Raw genomic sequence first — 10,682 nt, forward strand, 5'->3', positions numbered from 1 at the left:
CTGTTTTCTTGCACCTTCAACTTTGACGTGGTCATTACCGATGAGCGATCGTGCTCGCCATATTCAACTTCGATGTGGTCATTAGGGATGAGCGATTGTGCTCGCCACTGCTCGTTACTGTTTTCCCGCATTCAACTTTGATGTGGTCATTAATGATGAGTGATCATGCTCGCCATCGCTTATTACTATTTCCCTACACATTCAACTTTGATGTGGTTATTAGTGATGAGCGATTGTGCTCGCCACCGCTCGTTACTGTTTTCTTGCACATTCAACTTTGTTGTGCTCATCAATGATGGACGATCGTGCTCACCACCTGCTTGTTACGGTTTCCCTGCACATTCAACTTTGTTGTGGTCATTAATGATGAGCGATCGTGCTCGCCATCTCGCGTTACTGTTTTCCCGCATTCAGCTGTGATGTGGTCATTAATGATAAGCGATCATGCTAAACATCGCTTGTTAATATTTTCCTGTACGTTACACTTTGACGTGGTCATTAGTAAAGAGCGATCATGCTCGCCACCGCTTGCTATTGTTTTCTTGTACGTTACACTTTGATGTAGTCATTAGTGATGAGCGATCGTGCTCGCCACCGCTCGCTACTGTTTTCGTGTACATTACACTTTGATGTAGTCATTAGTGAGTAGCAATCGTGCTCGCCACTGCTCGTTACTGTTTTCATGCACATTCAAATTTTTCAATGAAAATTATTTCCCAAAAATATTTTTAGCCCTAAAATTAAGGGGGAAAAAAGTGTTCCAAAGGTGGACAACCCCTTTAAAGGGGTTGCCTCAACAAATTATCACCTTTCCACAGAATAGAAGGTAACTTATTGGTCGGTGGGCGTCTGACTGCTGGGACACACACCGTTTTTTAGACCGGGGCACTCGTATCATAGTGAGAATGGAGCGGCGGTTCCATCATGTGCACCATTCCCTCAGAAATTGTTGAGGAAGTCCCCAAAGCGAAGGGAGCAGAGGGCAGGCAACAAGGATAACTATTTCCAGCAGACGGATTCCCACCGATGTCTCCCGGAGAGGTAATAACTTGTTTCTAACTCTCGATTGGGGAGGGGATGGAGCCAACCTATGCCGGGCAGATAAATCTCCACGGTGTGGAAACTTATGTACATCCTTGGTTTTGGAAAGGTCAATAAATGAATTGTCCCTATTATGGTCCACAGCATTAGGGGTTTGAGGATGGAGGGGTCGTTGGCATTGACTGTTTCCACCCAAGCTAGGCAACCCAAACTTTACGACAAGCCTTTCTGAGGTCAAAAGCTTTAAGGCTACAGATACGCTGCCGGAACCTTTGAAGAAAAATAACTACAGTACTTTCTGTTTTTTATTCCTCACCATCACTTTATTGTTGGGTGGAATTTGTGCTCTAGGACCACTACCGATGCCCAGAATAAGGGGTCGCAGTTCTAGGGTAGCGTTGCCTTTTTTCACCGATATTTCTCAGCACCGTGAATTCCCAGCCAAAGGGGCAGCTTCGGTTCACCTGCGTTACATCCTCTTATTTCTCACGATCGGTGGGAGACCTAGAGGATGAATCCATTACGTGATGGCGTATCGGTTGGATAACTAAAACAAGGACTCAAAATATAGTTATAGCCTGAAATCCAACCCATAAGACCCTAAAGAGGTTTATCCCTTTGAGGGTCAACGCCATTTAAGAGTCCTCAATGTGGTGGCCGTCACTTCTGACAGCCATCGGCACACCACGTCACACCATCGCAGGACCTCCGAGTCAGCCATATGAAATCTTCTAAGAAGCTCAACCACAGGCTGAGCAACATAGGAGACCAGTGATTTTATAATACACTGCAGTGCCAAAGCATTGCAGTGTATCATCTAAGCAATTGCAGGTTCAAGTGCCCTAAAAGGACTAATTCAAAATGTAAAAAAAAAATGAAATCTAAAAAAATCAAAAAGTTTAAATCACTCCTCACATTAAAATAAACAAAAATTAAAGAATAATAAAAAAGTCACTAAAAGATATAAAAAAAGTCTAAGTTTGGAACCATAGATACGGAGATAACTAGAAATCTATCATCTATAGAGTCTGTTGTGGCCAAAAGTCAACTCTTATGGGAAAATGTTCCTACAATTTTAGATTCTCCTACATTATCACACAATTTTCCATTCATTGGTGTAGAAAATAGTGGTGCCTCTGTTTTTTTTTGGGGGGGGGGGGTTCTGACTTGCACATTCTTGCCTTGGTATGGGGTCTATGAGGCCTCTTTAAAATGTAGTTACCCATTTATGTGTGCAAATTGCTGGCCAATGGTTAATTTTTCAAGACGTCTAGTCGTAACAAATTCCCTGTAGACAAAAGGAAGCTTTGGCCTTTTTGCTTAAAGGGGTCCCCCGCTTTGCACAATAGCCATTTGTTAAATGATCCCTTAAAAATAAACTTATATCTTATCGGAAACCCCATTAATCATCTGTGGGGAAATCTGTTCAGTTTTCCCACAGCAGAGCCCACCAAGGTAGTAATTAAGGAGGACCTGTCACCAAGTGGCCAATGTTTGCTTATATTATATTCCCGGCGCTCCCGTGAATATTTCGCTTTTTATTTTCTAAAAATGCACCATATGGTTCCAGAGATATGGGCATTTTTATTTAGTCCTAGTTCATAGGCTAATTATGAGAAGCAGCCTACAGACACGCCCCAGAGGATCCTGTGAGCCACGCCCCTAAAGAGCATAAAAATAAGATCTAAATAGAAAGGCCCATATCTCAGGAACCATATGCCGGATTTCAGAAAAACAAAAACTAGATTACTCGGTGGAGCCTTGCGAATAAATCTGAGCAAAAACTTGAAACATTTGACTTGATTACAGGTCCCTTTTAAGCATTACACTTTGTCTATTGAAATCAGGACAGATGCGATAGACCACTCTGGCCAAAAAAAAAGAGGATCTTGAATGTTGGACCACGATTTAGTTTCTTAATAAAAATAGGTTTTCTAAACCGAGTAATCCCTTTGAGGTGATGGTTAGGACTTTTTGACTACAAGGCCAGTAGGGTAACCATTGGCATGCAGATACCTCATGAGGCCCAGTGATCAGTGCAAAATCTTTCTATCCTTGGGTTCTTATCCTCCACCATCATGTAAGAAAACGTTGCCCATTTTCTTGAAGGACATTTTGGAACCTCATTTGGAGCAGTAATGAGCACTTCCAACCCTTCAGTGGCTGGTTCTCTACAGTCAGTAGACTTTGACTTTGTATGGCCAGTCGGACACCCAGTATTAAAAGGATATTAAGAGCAGAATGTAAACAACAGATGCGGTGCTGCTGCTGTGTCACATTTCATCTTACATCCAAGCTCGATATTGTAACCACAGAACAAGTGGAAATAACTCCGAACACTCCCAGTAACATGTGTTTCCAATAATCATTACAGCCCCGACCCTTCAAATAAAAATACAGTTCACAACCTGGAACTTTACACCCTATTAAACTCCGCTCCCCCTTCTTTTATGTCGATGTAGACCACCGAAAATTTTGCTCAAGAAGTAATTACTTGAAATTTTCTCCAATTTTTTTTTTAGTCTTCGAGAGAGGTGATCTAGCAAAATCCTCGGCAAATTAACTGTCTGATCACAGTGGCCCATGAACAGGGGCGTAGCTCTATTTCAATGATATCCTAAGAACAAAAATAAAAAATTGGGTAACAGAGGTGTTGGCTACAATGTTATCGAAGACTGGAGCGATGGGTAAGATTTGCTACCGCTAATGTAAAATTGAAGGAGTCTTCAAAACGCTAGGATATGAAATTGATGGGTGGTTGTCCCACCTCTCGAAATCCTATCGGTCCTTCAAATTAAGGCGCCATGACTGCCTGCTCTTATAAATTTTTCCTATACGGTGGTGTTTTTCTTGGCCACCCGTTGGTTTAGAGTAAAACCAGTGTGTATAAAATACATAAATCGGATCATCCTTTAGTTCTTTGTTCAACTGGTGCCGATATATTAAGGAAAATTAGTAGATATGAGCTTCATTCACTGGATTGGAGATCTTTGGGAACCAAAAATATATAGATGTGGATTCAGTGCCACGTCCACTTTTAATGGGGGCCAGTTGCTTTAATTACCTGTATAGTGGGTGGCCGAGGACCCACTGTGCCAGATCAGGATCATAAAGAGTCTTGTACGTTGACTACCGGTATAAGATGGGAAAAAAAATGTTTAAAGGGTTAGGCCTGCTCTGCTCACTTCCGCATGAACAGGTTAGGTGACTTCACAACTACTGATATCTTCAAAGACATATGGAAGATCGGCAGGTATCGTACATATATCTCAGATGTAATGTCCTTTGTTTCGCTGACCTCCTGATATGGAAGTGAACTTGGAAAGATTGAAGGCCCCTAAAGACATCAGACCAACGTTGGCCAAAGCCATCGGTATTGTGTAATGTCAACGGTGGCTCCCAACCGCTGATTGTCGCGTGGAGTTAAGGACCTTTCATGTCCAATTTTGGACTGTCAATCCTTTGATTTGCCCCGAGATGTCTGGCAGCGGCTCTCTCATGTAGACCACAGGAGCTGTCATGTAGACACGTGGAAGATCGGCAAGTATCGTAGATATAGCCCAGACATAATGTCCTCTGTCCCGCTGACCTCCTGATGCTGAAGGGAACTTGGAAAGATTGAAGCCCCCCATAGACATCAGACTAACGTTGGCCAAACCCATTGGTATCATCTAATGTCTACGGAGGATCCTGATAACTAATTATTACGGGGCATTAAAGACCTGGTATGTCCAATTTTCGGACTGTCAATCCTTTGATTCGCCCCGTAATGTCTGGCAGCGGCTCTCTCATTTAGAACACAGGAGCTCTAGGCCAAGTGAGCACTCCATGGGAGAGACGGCTGAGATAGCTGCCGGCCAACAGTTCTTTAAAGTGTATAGAGGCCTAACCCATTAAAGCAGAGAATACACTATTTTGCATGTGGAGTATATTCACCATAATTCATTTTTTGGAAAATTTAAATCAGTAGTTTAGGTACTCCTTTTTTCTGGAAGTATCTCCCTGCCTAAACACTACTAACACTTGGTTGTGGGAGGGATATATTTCCTTTTTCTTCTACTATTCAAAATTTGTCATAGCTTTCTCAGCAGCTACCTGAAACTGAGTGCTGCCTCTTGACAAAAAATTGTGAAAGTTAATATGCTGCACCCTTCTCGACGTTCCACACGAAATGTCAAGAGTTCACCTTCGCGTTACCGGTGTTGAACATTTCCCGTGAATTCACCCATGTCCTCCTGTGATAAACGTGAAGTCTTAAGACATGTTTTAAGAGAGCCAAAATATTACAAAGACTTAAAGTGCAATCTGAGGGGAGATGGGGTTGATACCTTATCCAAAAATGTTGATGGAAATAAATCTAATGAGTTGGATTGTCATCAGTTCCCTAGAAAAAAAAAGTGAAAAAATATAGACTAACAAGCCGGTGTGGAGAAATCAAGCCGGAAAGCGTCCTCAGGTTAGAGCGTTGGACTTTCCGTATAGGTTACATAAATAATAATCGGATATCTTTCCCTTCATTACTTTCATTTGATCTTCAGCCTTGGAAATGTTGTTGGGCTCTGCTGTGACTTGCACATGCTGAGCGGTCTGGCACGGGCTCCCTGGTTGGAGAATGTCTCGTATTTTAACATGTACATTACCAGAACAGATGGCGGAAAGGTTGTCGGCTTTCACGGGTAACATTCAGCCCTAGGGTCTTGTCTTAAGCTCCAATTTTTGGCCAGAAGATACTAGGACTATGTTGACTTCGTACAGATGACATTTTGACCTTTGGTATCTCATTATAGATTCAGAATGGGGGGGAAATGATTTTAATTGTTTGGTGTAGGGAAATCGGAGGAAAATGGCAAGTCATTGGGTATTGAGGATGAGAAAAAAAAAACAGGTGGGGAAAAGGAAGAGAGGGTAAAGGGACATGGGAAGGCAGGAACGTCTAAGGAGCCTTAGGCGAGAGAAGAGGAAGTGTTGGAATGAGCTGTGAGACATATGGGTGGAGTGGGAGAAAGAGTCAGAGTTAAAAAAGGAGGAGTGTAATGAATGAAGAGAATCGGAGCGGGAGAGGAATGGAGTCAGGGATCGATAATTAACAAAGAATCGCTAAACTGACCATGGAAGGGATGGCGGGAGAAGCCGTAAGATCGTAGCCTCGAAAACCGGGAGAGCGGAATCGCTCCGTTAACTGTTAGATTGACTTTAGGGGAAGTGGGGGTGGAGTTGCCGGAAAAAGTGAAACTTACGAAGAAGAGGAACGATAACACTCAGGAAAATATTGATAAGGTAGGCAAAGAGTAGAAAGAAGCGGTGACATCATGGGTTTGGAAAAAGATAGAGCGGACAGAGACACAGTGGGCAGAAGCGTTTGCGAAAGGAGGAAGGGATTCCTTCCCGGAGGGCCAGTTGCTGCCAAGTAAATCTACCGGTCTGTGCCAACGTGCAACCTGCATTCATGTGTTCGTTTCTCTCCTTTGTTCCTTTTAGTTGCGACGGAGATTGTCCATAGGGAGGGGAGAGAGGAAAAGAGAGGCCACGAAAAATGCAACACCGCCTTGAGTGTCATGGCACAGGGCCCAGTACATCCGCCCACACCAAGCAGCATGTAACATGGCCGTTACTTCACTGTGCATGGGGCGAGGATATTCGGGGGTGAAAGAAGCCACCGATAAAAGGTAACTTGGACAATGTAATGGTGCTTGCTAGCTTTTTGCCTTTTTTTTGTTTTTGTTCTCTTAGATAAAAGGTTGAGGAACGTTCTTCAACCTAGGACTTAATATGAAAACCTGCCGTTTGATTGCGAACCCCAAATGATGTGTATATATATATGGTTGGATGTGGATGTAGACGTTACATATTTGCTCCAACTCCAAAAAATGTTGTGTTAACTCTTGATGTCGAGTTTAGTGTAGATGTTCTGCTGGTTGCCATAAACCCGTAGATCCGAACTTGTGCTGTGCCCCTCTCACAAGCTCGAGTGTGCGGGTCTGTGTCGGCTTGGCTACGGCGGCAAGTAAGTTTTTGTTTGATTTGGATCCGGTAATGTGTCTTGTTTTACTTCCATAAGTCTTAAAACGTTTTGACTGGTACATGTTGAATGTACGTTCTTCTCAACCATGTTGTCTTCTTCATCGTACTCCTCTTAGTAGGGACTTCTGCTCCGTGAGCTCCAGGATGAGGTAGTAGGTTGTATAGTTGAGGATAACACCACAGGAGATAACTGTACAGCCTCCTATCTTTCCCTGGGGTTTCACCAGAACATCGCAACGCCGTTGGATATTGGACCCTACAAGCAAGTAAGGAAGGAGAACCAACCATTCATGTTTGATCCATGCTTCATCCATCGTTGTAGCTTGAGTGAGCAATCTAAGGTGTTTGGGGACTTGTTTATCCAGTAATTCTGTCTTTGGCCGTGGGAGAGTTTCCAGTGTGATGCCAATTGGCAATGGTGGCATTTTTAAAGATCACCAACAACCATGCGGGTGTTTTGTTCAAGTTCCTAAAATTATGTTAGATCGGCTGCCAAGATACCCATCACTTTATGATGGATGAAGTTCTTACTTCTGGGCTCGCCATCAGTCCTGAGAATGAAGGCGAGCCATGCTGCCTCCACTGAGCAGAAAGTGATGGCGTACCCCAGCGACGGGATGTCCAAAATGATGGGATCCTAGCTTGATGGGATCCCAGAGATTGACCTCCACCATTCAGAAAGTGATAGCGTACCCCAGCGATGTGATGTACAAAATGATGGGATTGTAGCTTAGTGGGATCCCAGAGATTGACCTCCATTAATCACAAAGTGATGGCATACGCCAGCGACGTGATGTCCAAAATGATCCTAGCTTGATGGGATCTCAGAGATTGACCTCCACCGATCAGAAAGTGATGGCATACCCCAGCAACGTGATGTCCAAAACGGTGGGATCCTAGCTTGATGGGATCCCAGAGATTGACCTCCACCTAATTGTATACCCCAAAAATGTGATGTTCAAAATGATGGTATCCTAGATTGATGGGATCCCAGAGATTGACCTCCACTGATCCGAAAGTGATGGTGTACCCCAACGACGTCATGTCCAAAATGATAGGATCTTAGCTTGATGGGATCCCTGGGATTGACCTCCACCGATCACAAAATGATGACTTACCCCAGCGACGTGATGTTCAAAATGATGGGATCCTAGCTTGATGGGATCCCAGAGATTGACCTTCTCCTGATGGTATACCCCAACGACGTGATGTCCAAAGTGATGGGATCCTAGCTTGATGGGATCCCAGAGATTGACCTCCACTGATCAGAAAGTGATGGGTTACCCCAACGACGATATGTCCAAAATGATAGGATCTTAGCTTGATGGGATCCCTGAGATTGACCTCCACCGATCACAAAGTGATGATGTACCCCAGCGCCATGATGTTTAAAATGATGGGATCCTAGCTTGATGGGATCCCAGAGATTGACCTCCACCTGATGGTATACCCCAACGACGTGATGTCCAAAGTGATGGGATCCTAGCTTGATGGGATCCCAGAGATTGACCTCCACCGATCACAAAGTGATGGTGTACCCCAAAGAACACTGTATGTGAGAGGAATACCCCTGTAGGGATTCTCTTTGTCTTTTCCACTTATCATGACTAGTTGCCTATTGTACATTATTCCTGGTTTTCTCTATTATTGCTGATTTTATTTTTGTTTTATGAATTCCCCCGCTCGGTCGTGGCTGGCAATATCGAGTCAAAGGCTGCAGGGTGATTTTTTTTTTTTAATCTTTTGTGTCTGTATTGCCATGCAGTGGGCGGCAAGCGTGCTTTTTTCAGTCTGTGCTCAGCTCCTGAGAGTTGTCTCCTCGGTGTCGCAGCGTCACCTGCTGTTCCCACAGCGGCACTACACTGGGATGATGCTTTCCCAACATCGGGGCCTTCAGCGACCTCTGCTGCACCTTGCCGGTGGATGGTGTAAGAGCGCCCCCTGGAGAAAGCTGCATTGTAAAGCTGCAGACTGCTCCATTTCTCAGTCTCACTTTCGAAGTGAGACAGACATGGAATTAAGGATTTGGGGGCCAAGTCCAATGCCCCGCGTTAAGGCTCGATATGAGGGTATTTTGGGCACCGTCCGTTACATTTCTCGAAGGCGGCATTGTCAGTTTTCTTGGACAGTCAGAAATAAACCATTACGTCTCTGTCTAGACCGAAGATGGCAAAATAATAATGAAAAAATGAAGATTTATGACAGTTCGGGCACACGGGACAGACGGCGCTTTTTATTAAACATACCATGCCTGTAAGAAACGGCGGGACAGGTGGAGATAGATGGCACGGGATTAGACGGGGTTTACACGGCGTGCCGTTAACTCTTGAACCGAAGGCGCTCTGCAATGCGCCACCGTCGCCCGACAGCGAAGAGTTAATCTACCCAACGATTGGGCATATCTACCCACCTTGACTATTCTGCTACCTTCCCCATAGTTCCCCCCTCTTCCTCTCCTGTTTCTACCAGTGTCTCCTCCGTCCCATCACCCCACACATGGAGACAGACCCTCCCTCCGTGTCTTGAGCCAGACAAGTTTAATAAATCCCCCCCCATCCTGACTAGAACCGCATTGCGCTTTCTGCCTGTCTGGAAATGAAAGGCAGCCCAGGAGGCGGAGAGCGAGCGGGGAGGGAGGGGAGGGATGGAGCGAGGGGAGAATGGAGAGCGAGCGACGGCAAAAGGAGGGGGTGAGAATGGTGAAAGAGAGCAGTGAGGAAGAAGGAAGAGAGAATGGTCAGACGAGGAAATGAAGACGGAGAACAGGTATTTTTTTTGGGGGGGGGAGCAATATGAAAAGGGGGGATTTAACCCACGGCGGAAATAAAGGGGGGAAGGGGATGCGACGAAATGCAAAAAATCAGGATAGGAATGCAGCAGAGGCGGACAGGTGTAAAGGCGAAAAAAGGCAAAAAATAATGGGGTCTAGACGGCAGCAGACAAAGAGCGTCGAGAGATGGCAGACGGAGGCGGCAGATCAGAGAGGAGGAAGACAAAGAGGCAGCAGCAGGTGTATGATGGATAAAGGTACAGAGGAATGCACAAACACAAAGGCAGCAACGACAAGGTGAGAGTAATGGAGCAGCACCGGGCAATTATTGATCGGGGAGGACAAGGAGCGCGGACATTGAGGGGCCTGTGGCGGTGCCCTGCACAGTGGGCACCGCTACCTGTTACAGGCGGCACGGATTAGCCGTCCTCGGCAGGCGGTGAGCCTGTAGAGGGGTGAGAGTGTATGTGAGGGCAGAGGAGGAGGAGGAGGAGGAGGGGTGGCATAGACTCGCTCATGACGCTCTCGCAGGCACAGACTGAGGATGGAGACAGACAGACAGCAGCGGTGAGAGTGGCAGAGGCAGCTGGAGGTCAGGTACAGGGTTGGCGTGCGGATGCCGGCGTGCCATTTTGGCACTTTTTTCTTTTTTTCTTTTTCCTCCTGCAGGGATTAGATGTTCTTTTGTTACACATCTGCTCGCTCATCTCAGGAAGGGGAGGGGGGGTTCAGTCTTGCATTACGATCTGTCGATGTTTGCTTTTTTTATCTATATATTTTTTTCATTTTTAGCCGATTTTTGGGGTTCGGGTCTGCGTCTCCATTTTGGGTCAGACGCTGATTAATATTC

At 45.2% G+C, this 10,682-nt stretch overlaps 1 long non-coding RNA gene across 1 annotated transcript in view; it reads left to right on the forward strand.

Moving 5' to 3' along the window:
* Nucleotides 1-10,682, forward strand: part of LOC142255677 (uncharacterized) — a 29,711-nt gene that overhangs the window by 18,146 nt on the left and 883 nt on the right. Inside the window, exon 2 of the long non-coding RNA XR_012727453.1 lies at nt 6,520-6,707. This is a non-coding gene — a long non-coding RNA (uncharacterized LOC142255677). The remainder of the gene's footprint in view (nt 1-6,519; nt 6,708-10,682) is intronic.

This window comes from Anomaloglossus baeobatrachus, chromosome 11, assembly GCF_048569485.1.
Source record: "Anomaloglossus baeobatrachus isolate aAnoBae1 chromosome 11, aAnoBae1.hap1, whole genome shotgun sequence".
NCBI classification, from domain to species: Eukaryota; Metazoa; Chordata; class Amphibia; order Anura; family Aromobatidae; genus Anomaloglossus; species Anomaloglossus baeobatrachus.